Source organism: Pteropus medius, unplaced genomic scaffold (genome assembly GCF_902729225.1).
Source record: "Pteropus medius unplaced genomic scaffold, Ma_sr-lr_union100, whole genome shotgun sequence".
In the NCBI taxonomy this organism is placed as follows: Eukaryota; Metazoa; Chordata; class Mammalia; order Chiroptera; family Pteropodidae; genus Pteropus; species Pteropus medius.
Window position 1 is genome coordinate 12610095 of NW_024342471.1, and position 12991 is coordinate 12623085.

Genomic DNA, 12991 nt, shown 5'->3' on the forward strand with positions numbered 1-12991 from the left:
TCATCCAGAAACATCCTCACAGAAACACCCAAAAGAATGTTTGGCCAAATATCTGAGCACTCCTGTGCTCAGTCAAGTCGACAAAACCATCACAGTGGTCAGTGATTTAGTTGGTAAAAAACAGCACAAAAACACTGATGCTAAAACGTGTGATGAGCTAGAAGAGAAAAGTGGAGGAATAGAATTGAAAGTTGCTAAACGATTCATGCCCTTATGCTGAAATCAGCCATTATTTCCCTTTAATGTGCAAGGATTCGTTGTAATTTATCTATTTCTGCACCAAGGAAGTACAAAACTGACTCCCAACTCCTATATAAATGGCACATTCACTTTATCTCTTTGGGAACCTTAACTTGTGTAGAAATTGGTGGAGGTGGGCAACAAAAAAAAGGAAAGTGGGCTGCGTTTGCCATTGTCGCTATGCCAAAGAGAAGAGCCTTGCTAACATCTAAAGGATGTCTGGTCACCCTCTTTACTCATCGTTCCTAGGAAGGAACACACATACACACATATGCTCCACTTCACTGTGAGAAAGAGACTAAACCAACTTCAGACCACTGGGTCCAATGGCCTTAAATGATAGCAGTCAGCTGATGTACATTCAGCTTTCTCCACGCACAAGGTATTCTGTTAGGTGCCGGTATCACAGCAGAGATTGATCCTTTGTGTGCAGAGACTGTCCGCATGGACCTACAGTGTGGTAGGGGCAATCAAAGCTTAGAAGGAAGTGCAGAGGCCTGGGCTGCACAGAGAGGGGACACTGACCCATACTTAGTGGTTGGCAGAGACTTGCCAGAGGAACTGAGAGCAAAGCTGCGCCGAGTTAACCCTTCTAAGACTTGGTTTGCTCATACATAAAATGGAGACAATAAGTCCCAGCAATCAGGGAGGGTGAGAGTAATTAATTTAAAATAACAATAACGAGAGCTAACATTTAGTAAGCACTTATTCTGGGCCAGCTGCTGGGCTAAGTACGTCTTCTGCACTAGTTCATTAAATCTTTATCACAACTCTAGAAAGTAGGTACAAATATTTTCTCCATTTTACTAATGAGTAAACTGATGTTTAGGGAAGTTAAGACACATATCCAAGTCTCTGGTGACCCAGGTCTGCCTGGAGCCATGCTTTTGAGGAAGGGCACTCTGTCACCTCTTTAATGTGACCATGGAAAGCACTCAACCCAAAGTAAACCATCATTGAATTTCAGTTCCCTTTCTCCCCTTGCCCCCTCCTCTCTTAATCCATAGAGAGCGGGGGGAAAAAAAAGATCCCAGAGAGTTATTTGTTGGTTTCTTCTAATTCCATGAAGCCAATTTATCTATTTAAATAGAGTCTTTGAAAGGGTCTAGAAAGAGGAAACCAGAATATTGAGAATTATTCCCACCTTAAGAACAATAAACTAAATTCCTGAGTCCATTTGTAGCCTCAGTCCTCATCCAGGGGAGGTCCTGGGGAGGAAGGCTCCAGGCTCTGCTGCCTCTGGGTCTGGAGGTCACCGAATTTAAGGCCTAGTTGCCAAAGCATTCCAATGATGCAGTCCAAAAATTAATCAGGCCTCCAAGGTGCTTGAAGTCAGACTTCCCCATAGTCTCTTGTGGCTTGTGTTCTGGAAGATGCAGCTGCAGCTGCTGCTCTGCTGACCCCTCTGGAGGACTTGGCACTGTCCCGTCCACCAATGCATCACTCCACTGGCCTGGCCCTGCCTCCCCTCTTGACCTATGCCCAGCCCTTACACTGTATTCCAAGGTTTGAGCTCATGGAAGATGTATTCATGCACCGATTTGATTTATTTATTTGCTCCTTATCAGGGGTCTACAATGTGCCAGGCCTGTGTCCATGCGTTTGTCAACTCCCCATTGTGCTGATATACTGAGTATGTTTGCAGATAACTTGGAGGAGTTGACCTGACTTCTGGCCAGTTGCCGCATCTCTCACTTGGCTGTGAGCATGTGCAGCCAGCTGTCGGCCGGCCTCCTCCCTGGACTTAATTCCAAAGTTGCAGAGGTCAAAACAGTGGGAGTGTGATGTTGAAGTTACTGGAATGGTGTTCCTACCTTTCCTAGCTCAGCTTAGCTGACAATAATCAAGATCAGCTCCCTCAGGCAAATCCAAGGACCCCTGGGAGACCCTGCCTTCAGCAGGTGGGGGCTGAGCTTGCTTGTTTCCTTGCAATGGCAGCAAGACTTGGTGGGTACTGGGCCTCACTGGGGCTCTGGCCTTTGCAGATACTTCTGAGAACCAGTAGCCAAGCCATACTCCTTTTTCCTGACCTAAATGCTCAGGTGGCCTGATCTTTTAGTTCCCCACAAAGTAATTGGATGTGCACAGGCTTTAGAGTTACAGCCAAACTTGGGATCATAACCTACCTCTGGCACTTTCTAGTTTAGTGAACTTAGGCAAATTTCTTCATGTAGCTAATGCGCAGTTTCCCCATTTATAAAAAAGGGATGGTAATAATAATAGCACCCGCTTCACAGGGTTGGTTTGATGACTAAACAAGGTAACGCATGCAAAAGGTTTAACCCAAAGTTTCTCAACCCCAGCACTAGTGACATTTCAGGCTAGAAAATTATGGGTTGTGTAGGCTGTTCTCTGTGCATTATAGGGCACTTAGCAGAATTCCCAGCCTCCACCCACTAGATGCCAGTAGCACACCTACCCCTCAGTTGTGACAACTAAAAAGTATCTCTAGGCACTGCAAAAGTCCCCCGAACTAATTCCTGATTGAGAACTATTGGTTAACCCAGTGCCTGGAAAATATGCTTAATTAATGGTAACCATTATTATTACTGGCTTCTGGAACCCAGCCTGCTTGGATGGTCTCTGGTGCCTGTCTAGATCTTGCCAGTGTCACCCTCTGAGGGTTATTCCTGACCTCAGTTTTCTGTGTATTAGCAAGACCCTGATTCAAGATATCTAGAATCATGGCACTGTCAATAATCTAGCGATGTCTAAAAAGGTGTCTTCTATGACATGCTGAACAGCTAAGACCTGTTATCCTAGAAATATCACAAACCAAAAAGAATCGGGGGAGGGTACATTCAAGAGGGGAATTTCCTGAGGCAATCTGAGGCTTCGGATTGAAAGAAAACTGAAATCAATGTTGAGAGGGCTTGAGAGCACTAGGAAAATGAAACCATTCAACCAATGCAATAAGACAAGAAGATGATGATATACAGTTAGTACTATCAAAGCGGGGGTTCGGAGCCCCCACGATTGTAGACCTGCTCTGAATAAAATGCATCTATGGGTAAAAAACTGCCTGGCCCATGACTTGGCACATTGTAGACCCTCCATAGAAGTCATCTAAAACTGTCATTAAGTTTGATTTATTTTGTCGGGGAGAACTTTCCATCAAACAATTGGCTCAGTATCCTAGAATGTCAAAGTTAAAAGGGATCACAGCTAAAGATATTTACATGGAGAGAGGGGAAGTGGATTGTGCAATGTCATATGGTGTGTAAATGAAAACAAAAATGGAACTATGTGTTCCAGACTCCATAGATGGTTGCAATGAACACAGATGTATACATCGATGCTGACTCATTCCGAGCCCAGCAGTTAGGTTACCTGGGAGTCAAACTCAGGTAGACATGAGCAGGTACATTTGGATACGTGGTGTTAGGCCACCCCTACCCTTGGCTTTGGCACATACCGAACTATCATTCTGATCCGTCTTGACTCTGTTCCCTTGTGCTCCTGGTCTCACTTCCATTTTTACGCCTCTCTCCTCTCTCTACCCTCCTCCCCTCAAAGCCTCGTCAAGCCTTATCAGTACCATCTGATTCCATGAGAGTAACCTGACTCCTCGGTTATTTGGTTTAGTGTCTCTTCCCTGACAACTAACTCATATTGAGTGTTTACTAGGTGCCAAGAATTTTACATGCAATACCTATCTGTACCATAAGGGTCAATACTATCATCTCCATTTTACAGATAAGGAAACTGAGAGTTTCATGTGTGAGAAAGGAGAGCTAGAGTGTTAATGAGATACAATTAAAAGACTAACAGATTACAGCACTGGCTATAGGGAACATGATGTCCTAGGATGAGAGGTGGAAGTGGTTGAATTCCTGAAGAGAGTGAACTGGTTTATCGTGAAGGCCAGTGGGAGGTGGTGGCTGGTGAATGCTTTCTGGGAAGAGAACTTATCTCCCAGAATTGTGCGTGCCCATTCATATTTGGTAAATGCAGAATCGTTGACGAGTAGGGAGGTGGTGGTGCAGGGATTCCTGAGTGATGGGATTCACAGCCAGACAGCGTCTCTCTGCTGCCTCCAGCCCACCCAGAAACCCACATCTCACTCAGAAGCCGGACCCATGCCATGGCCAGGTACTCATTTGTCCTCATCAAGTCCCCAAATCACAGGTAGAGATTAAAGGGCTCCACCTGTCTTGACGTGGATCTCCAGCTCCTGACCTACTCCATCTGTGGAGTCGTCCAGGTCTGACCCACTTCCCACAGGACTCCTCCCCAGACATGCTTCCCCGTGGGCCTTCCTCGTGCCCCAGAGTTCCTGCAGTCCGGAGGCAGCAGCACCGCCTGTTCTGGACAGCTCCACCCAGCCCGGGCCTCACCTGGATGTGGTCCTAGTCTCCACCCACTCCTTTCCCCTCTCAGCCCAAGGCTTCAGGCTCTGTCTACTCTGGCCCAGAAATCTGCTCTCCCTGCTCCAGTTTCTCGCCCTATGATAAACTCACCCCTCAAAAATGCAAATCTGTTCATACCAGGTTGCTGCTTAAACACCTGCAATAGATCCCCATTTTCTCTAGGACAAAACCCAAACTCCCTACGTTGGATGTCCCATCCAGAGGCAAAATGTCAGTCTGGAATTTCCTTTGCCTTGTGAGTCTAGGGAAAATAGGGTCCCTTAAACTAAGCACTAAGAGTCCCAAACACTTGGCCCCATGCACGGTAACCCTTAGGTCTTAGAATCTTATCTTTTAAGGAGACTCTACATCAACTCCCCACCAGCACAAATTCAGTCTTTTCTTGACTGCTACCAATGACAGAGAGCGCACGACATCACAAGGCAGCCTGTTCTGTTGCGTAAAGGACTTCTTCTCACAGGGTCCCAGAATCTTACACTTGAAATATACCCAGAATGCAGTGACTTTCCACCTACTGCAAACACCTCTCTGCAACAAACCCACAAATAATCTGATTAACTCCCTTGAATTACCCATGGGTTGTTTTTTTTGTTTTGTTTTGTTTTTTTTTGCCTACAGCACCTGGTCTTCCTAGGTGGTCTCCCATCCAAGTACTAACCAGGCCCGACCTTGCTTAGCTTCCGAGATCAGACATCGGGCTTGTTCAGGGTGGCATGGCCATAGACCATGGACTGTGGCTCCACTGGGGTGTGAACCCAGAACCTTCTGCGTGCAAAGCAGACGTGCTAACTGCTACACTATGGAACCACATCCAAATTACCCATGTTTTGATGTAATTGTTTTTGAACCCAAATGCAGGATTTTGCCTCTTTCCCAAGTAAATATCTTTCGTCATAAAAAATACATTTGGATTCTGAATTGTTCCAACTAGCTTTTTCCAATCAAATATTTGATCCACTTGCCTAAGGGTATAGGCACTACAGTCAGACTGTCCAAGTTAAAATATCCTCTCTGCCCCTTACAAGCTGTGGGACCTTGGTTGAGTGACTTAATTTCTCTGATCCGCAGTTTCCCCATCTGCAAAGATGATATCTACCTTGTAAGATTAATTTATTGTAAGAATGAAATAAGATAAAGAGCTAAGTATTGTGTCTGGTCTACATAAATGTTTAGTAAATGTTATCTCTTATTATTATAATCATTACCTTTATTTATGACGTTAGTGATGGATCTCAAACATTTTTCTTAGGACCCCAATATTTAAAACAGATAAAGGCAGTATTGCTCTAGTGGCAACATGGGTGGGTGTTGCAGAGTTCCATTGCCTCTGCCTGTCCCTTTCCTATACCTCTTCTTGGTAGCCCCTGAGAGACCCCATTAAAGCCTTAGCATTCTGTCCAGTCTACTTTGAAAACTATTGATTCATATCATCAATAAATGTTCCACTAGAAGAGGCTAATTGAAGAGACATATGGAATGTGTATTAGTTCTCATTGCTGCTGTAACAAACTTAGTGCTTAAACAATACAAAATATTATCTTACAGCTCCATAGATAAAACCTTTAAAAGGGATCTCACTTTTAAAGCTAAAATCAAGGTGTTGACAGAGTTGCCTTCCTTCTGGAAACTCTAAGGGAGAATCTGTTTTCTTGCTTTATCCAGTTTCTAGAGGCCACCCACATTCCTTGGCTCATGGGCTCTTTCCACCCTTTTCAAAACCAGAAATGTTAACAACCCAGGTGATTACATTGGTCCCATCTGAATAACCCAGAATTAGCTCCCTACTTTGAGGACAGTTGCTTAGCAGCCTTAATTCCACCTGCGACTTTAATTCCCTTTTGCCATGTACCTTAACAGTCTCCGGGAATTAGGACATGGACACCTTCGAAGGACCATTATCCTTCCTGTCATAGATTGTCACTAGAGACCTCTTTGGAGACCAGCTTGGATAAATTATGAAACATTGAGGGACATAAACATCTCATCCGCCTGAGTTAAATATCTTGCAAACCACTATACTTCATCTTGTTATTAATTTTAACATGGGAATCTTTAACAAATGCCAGCTACAATCAAGATACAATGTCTATGGCATTACCTAGACTCACCAGATATAGCTGTGTTATTATTAGTTGCAAGCAAGAAAAACTGGCTCTGGTTGACTTAGGCTTAGAAAGTATTTGTTAAAAGGCTATTATGAAGCTCACAAAGCCTCTGAGAGGATGAAGACTGGTCATTCATCAAGCAGCCAAGAACAGCCCACCAAATCATATGGCAGAATTACTACTTGCTACTGTTGCCCTAATCCCATTGGCATGGACACAGGACTCTCCCATGAGTGTTGCAGCCACCACTGCCCCTAGAAACTCAACTAACAGGGTTGATTCTCCACCTGCCAGCCCTTGTTCTTGACATTTCTTAAGCCCAACTTCAAGTCATGGGTGGCTGCCTCTGACTGTCCAAAACTAGAGCATCTACAAATGCTCTTGCTGCAAAGGAGACTGGGAAATTGAGCATGTGGCATCTACATTTCTTTATGGATGACAGGTTTCACATCTTGCCAAGATCTGTAGAGGAGAGAATTCTCCCAAATTGTTCCAAAAGGTGGGTAGTTAAACATAATAACAAATATCCACAGCACTGATCTAGAAAGCTTACTTTTCAAAAGAGAAAGCATGATATTTTGGAATTACTGGTACTTAATGAACCTATGATGGCTCCAAAGTGATTTCTACTTCCTTTTCTTAATCCACATAACCCCTACACCATCTAAATAGTCATTTCTGGTTCATTGCCAGAGACTGGTCTTAAGCCTATAGTTTCTAGAACCCAGGTTTCAAAAATCAAGATAAGATATGCCCATCCCCAGTCTTCTGGTATCTATTCCCCTTCACAGTTCTTCGAATAAGACTGACAGGGACTTCATAAAGACTTCTGCAAGTCCTTTCAGGATCCTGAGCTACAATTCATGTGGGATCGAAGACCTGAATTAATTAAGAACAGTGAGGTGTGCCTTTCGCCTTTTTCCTATCTTGAGTTTCAATCTTTCCAGATTAAGGGCTTTCACCTTGATGAATTGAGCAGTTCTCACAATTCTCTTTGAAAGCTGTCAACACTGTGCAATCATCTCCATGCTGTGGACTCCCTTTCCTTCTCTGCTATCTGTCCCCAAACAGCCCCACAAAAACCTTCCTTTTTATTTTGAGTTTGTTTCAAAGCCTTAGCTGCTACTGAGTTTAGCTTTCAGACACGGTTCTTGTAAACATGGGCCATTTCCCCAGGTGTCTGGCTGTGTGCCCTTTCTTAGTATTTGTGTTTTTAAAACCCAAGCTCATCGGAGATGACGCTATGGAGTCACATTGCTTTCCACTCCACCCATACTGGGATTATACAATGGAAGGAACATGGATGCTGGGCTCAGAATCATAGGGCCTTGAACTCCACCATTTCATCCCTTACTAACAGTGTGAGCTTTATCACTAAAATTAGGGAAATAATTCTACTCACTCTCACAGAGCTGCACAACAGGGTACCTTTGTGGCAGTCCATTAGGGACATGCTTTTGCTGAATTTTCTCTTTGGTGAATAGAGTTGTGTCTGTCTGAACTCCTGCTATTACATCACTTTAAAAACAGACAGACAGACATCCACCAGATTTGGAGAGTTCTTTGAGATAATCCAACATAAAATATAGGCTATGTGGCATGCATAATGTTCCTTTTGGGGAAGCAGGGGCATTTCAAGATATATATATATAAAGTCATCCTCCAAAGCAGAGCTGTCTAGGATGTGTGGGGCCCTAAGCAAATTGTTTCTGTGAGATCCTGACAAATAATCAATTTAATTTAAAAATATATTCTAAATTCATGGGCCCATGTGAGGCATAGTAATTTATCAATGAAGACTTAGAATAATGGGTAGAGAAGAGGTAATTATGTACTTGTTTACTGTCCAATAGTGCACATGAAGATTTTTCTTAGGGTGCAGGCACCATATCTTCCTGTTCATGTCAAAAAACCATCTCTTTGTGTTCTTTATTGCCAAATGCACCATTTCTGGCTAGTTTTTTATTTATCACCATGAGAAAAAATAAGTATCAATGCTGTATTTGCTCTCAAAGGCGTTTCAGAATGCTATACTCATTTGGAAACAATATAGATCTTCGTGTCTTTGCGGTTTCTTAATAACATTTTTAATGCCGGTTACATCATTACTCACGATGCTGCCTCATCCATTGTGCCACCTATGAATACCTTCCAATGACTCAAAGTTGTTACTAAGCTTCATTGATGAAGACCAAAAATGCAAGCCTTACCTAGAATATGTAGGAAAATGGGAATCTTAGTTCATTTTCCAGTTATGTCAAATTTACCACTTGAAATTTTATAGCCTACACGTGGAAAAACACATCTTCCAATCATAGCTAGAACTCTTTTAGCTATAATCACCACATTCCTAGAATGTGACCTCTTTCAATCTTGACCACATGATGGCCTTCCACTCACAGGTAGCAGCAGGGAGCACAGATGAAGGGTCCATGGGAAAAGAAAAAAGAGGAGTCCCATTCACATAAGGAATGTGCATCCCTTGTCCGCATGGCTTAAGGCCAGCCCAGAGGAGCACATCGCACATTCATCAGATGCAAGAGAAGGTCTCATCAGCCATCTCAAAGCCCTCAGAGTAAATAGGTATGGCCATCTCAGTAGGCTGTTCAGGGGATGAGGTAACCACTCTGGATGCCAGCAGCAAGGCTTGCATGAAGGTAGGGGGAGAACGATAAGGTATGAGGCTTGAGAGGTCAACAGGGATCGAAGGTCACCAGAGTCAAATAGAAAAGTATGGGGAGGATGGACAAACCAAGCAGCAGGATCAAGATAAGGAAAGCAAAGAGCTTTGTAAAAAAAAAAAAATGAATCCAGGAAACATCAGATGGTCTCTGTTGTGGCTGACTTCATATGTAAGGCCAGAAAATTTGAACTTTATTCTATAAGCCATGAAGACTTCACGTAATATCTCAAGCAGGAGAGAGATGTGGCCAGATTGAGGGTTTAGAAAAATCACTATAGTAGCAGAAGGAAAGTTAACCTGAAAGAAGAGGAGACTGGTGGGTGAGAAACCAAATAATAGGAGGTAATTTTGATTACCCAGAAGGAGATCAAGAGAGTCAGAACCAAACTGGGGTAGGGAGCCATTGGGTAGGAGAGAACAGGGTATACAGTAGACAAATTTCAGGGGCCAACAGTCAGAATGTGATGATTCATGGAAGTAGCTTTGAGGGTCAGGGAGGAGTCCAAGATGACTCCCAGGTTTCTAGCCTTGGTGATTGGGTGGAGAACGGTGTCATTCCTGAAGCAGGGAATAAAGGAGAGCGAGTTGGGCAGGAAAGAGGATTACTTTCAGGCTGGGACTTGTTGAGTTAAAGGAGCTGAAAGATACAGAAGAGGAGGTTACCCGAAGACAGGAAACACTTTCTCAAAAGTCACAAGTGAATTCTGGCCTGGAGAGGGTCTTAGTTGAGTTGGAACCCAGAGAGAGTATTCTGGAATGATATGGGAATTCAGCAGAGAATTTAGGAACCACTGAAATTCAAATAATTATTACGGAATAAAAGTCCAGAATTAGCATGCAGGACACCCAGGAATAAAAGTCCATTTTATTGGACTTTTTAAAAGTGGTGGAAGCCAAACCTAGTCCCTTGGCCCAAGTTCTCATAGTCAACAATCCACATATACCCCTATTCCTCCTTTTCTTTTCCAATGATGAGTAAAAGCACAACCTTCATCCTCACATCACATTTACAAAATTCCTGTACACGGTTTCTCCAGAGCCTACCGAGTGTATTCTCTTGAATCAGCAAACACAAACGCAGCCAGTGGGTTTGCCAAAGGTTGACTTTGAGAATGTGGTAAGATAATGCCAAAGGACCGGTCACAGTGGCTGATCAGTCACAGGCACTGTTGGGGGTGAATCCAGAAGCTAGAGCTTAGGACCCCTAGATAAGTAAGGATGAAAGGCCTTAGAGTCACTTGGCCTTTTCCATTTTCAGATGGAGAAACTGAGGCCAAAACAAATTACAGAGGTTTGCTCAAGGTCAAGAGCAAAATCAGTTGGCCACGTCAGTGTGATTAAATTTTCTGAGGTCGATTAAAATCTCTTAATGGTAAGAACATTTCCAAAGTTTCTCGGCCAGTGCAATCAGGTGTCACTGGCCTCATTAAGAAACTAGTGTCAAGAGCTCCTGGGATGAGACACATTCTTGATAAGACCTGGGAGGGAGGAGAAAAGGTTGGAGCTATCACCCTCCATGAAGTTTCATAGACTGTGATTGCCATCTATCCCTCCCTCCCTAAAGCCACTAGGTTCTATATTTTTTCTGGTCAGGGACTTTAGTGATCATAAGAAGGGGACTAAAGGAGAGAATCCAAACCTGTTTTGTAAAAGTGACCTTCCTTGAAACTAGCTTGTGTAGTGATGCTCCTTCTGAAAATAGCTGTTTTGGGGTGGGCATTTTCACAGCACCCTCTCTGACATCCCTGCCTCTGGTCTTACCCTCTTTCAGGCCTTCCCACCAACAGCTGCCAAAGGGATCTTTCTGAAGCACCCTTTTGCCAAAGTCACTCTGCTTGGGAACTCCCAGAGCTCTTTCTCACCTACAAGCAGCTTGACAGAGTATTCAAAACCCTGGCCTCAGTCTGACCTTGGGCTTTTCCAGACATCACTTTTCCCAGTTTCCCTAGCTTTCTGCACTTTGGGCATCTTCCAGTTCCTTAAACACACCAGATATTTTTATGCCCCTGTGCCTTTGCACACACTTCCTAGAATTCCAATGTCCTTGTTATCCATTAAAACAACTCTTACTTATTATTGTTAATTTAAATGTTTTGTATGTAGACTTAATTCCTCAAAAATAGTGACTGGTGTATTACCTTGCTATTCCCAGCATATAGTTCAGGATTTACCAACATGGTGGAATGAATACTTTTGAGCCAATTAGATCACTGGTCACAGTCAGAGGGGAAGAGGAAGGCTGAGAGCATCTCTGAATAATGCAGGATCAGCCTCCAAAGAGTGGGACAGTTAAAAGAATTACTATCAAGTGTCACAGTGGCCAAGTCCCCTCTCAGTGGGGAAATCCATTTCAGCTCAAACCTTACACAGAAAGTTACTTTTCTTCCAGAAAGAGAGCAGGCTACGACCACCTCCTTCATTCCTTGTAACAACTCTAATTATAGATGGGCCACAGACCGTTTAGAAGCCCCAGTTATGGATCATGGGGGTAGCTCTTGACACAGTGGGCAGGGGGAAAGGAGTGGTCCATTGAATAAAAAGCCAGTGAAGGCATTCTCCAGAACATGTTAGAGAAAGCAAAACTTCTTAGAAATATTGAGAAATATCATCGATGGTTCATGAAGTAAGCTTTGGGCAAGAACATAAGCAGAAGCTGAGAATTTTCTGCAAACAAACAGTAACATGAGGCCAGCCAGGTGTGGACAAAAACAACATGCCTTCAGAAAGAAGTCAGAAGATGTGTCTACTAGAATAACCAGACTTAACCCATTCTCTTAACCATTCCTGATTTTGAGTTTGCACCAGGTACATGAAGATAAAATGCGAGCTTACAAAGAACCCCATAGTATATCTATACTAGTGTCTTCAAATGTCCCATATAAGTTTCTCATTCTAGAATATGGGCTCAATATTCTCTGCTAACATTTCTGTCATCTTCATCCTAAATTGCAGAGTCTCTCCAGTTACTATTTAAGGATACTCGAGGTGGATATCTCCAAATCACACATGAAAGTATGATTTGGATGTCAATATGGGATATTCATTCGTTTAACAAGTATTTGCTGATCACCTATCTTGTGCCAGAAATTGGGGATATAATAAATAAGAGATCCTATGTTATTGGAGTTGATAGTCTAATGAGAGAGGGGATACTGACAAGCAGCCGAGACTTACAATACAGTGCACTTGATACTAGGATGGCGAAGCAGAGGGGGCCACAGAGACACAGAGGAGAGGCATATGATTTTACCCACGGGGTCAGAGAAAGCTTCCTGGAGGAATAATGTTTATCCTAAAACATCCCATGAGACAATATAGGAAGGAAATGGAAAATGGAAGTGTGTTCCAGGCAGAATGAGCTAGGGAATGGCAGGTGCAAGACCTGGAGGTAAGAGAGAGCATAGCTTGTGAAGGGAACATGAGAGGTATGTAGACCCAACCTGCTTCCACCTGCTTATCCATGGTCCCAAGGAAGAGAACATAAATTTGGGGGCAGAGCCTAACGTTGGCCTTCACCTGATGCTCTATTCTTATTTTAGTTATAGACTTGGAGATTCGGTTTCACCAAGGCTGCAGGGACAAGGTGGTCCTTG

The 12991-nt window shown here is 43.4% G+C and overlaps 1 pseudogene; it reads right to left on the reverse strand.

The window, feature by feature from the left end:
• Positions 1-5219: 5219 nt before the first annotated feature.
• LOC120604108 (uncharacterized) lies at positions 5220-5335 on the reverse strand (annotated as a pseudogene).
• Between the last annotated feature and the right edge of the window lie 7656 nt (positions 5336-12991).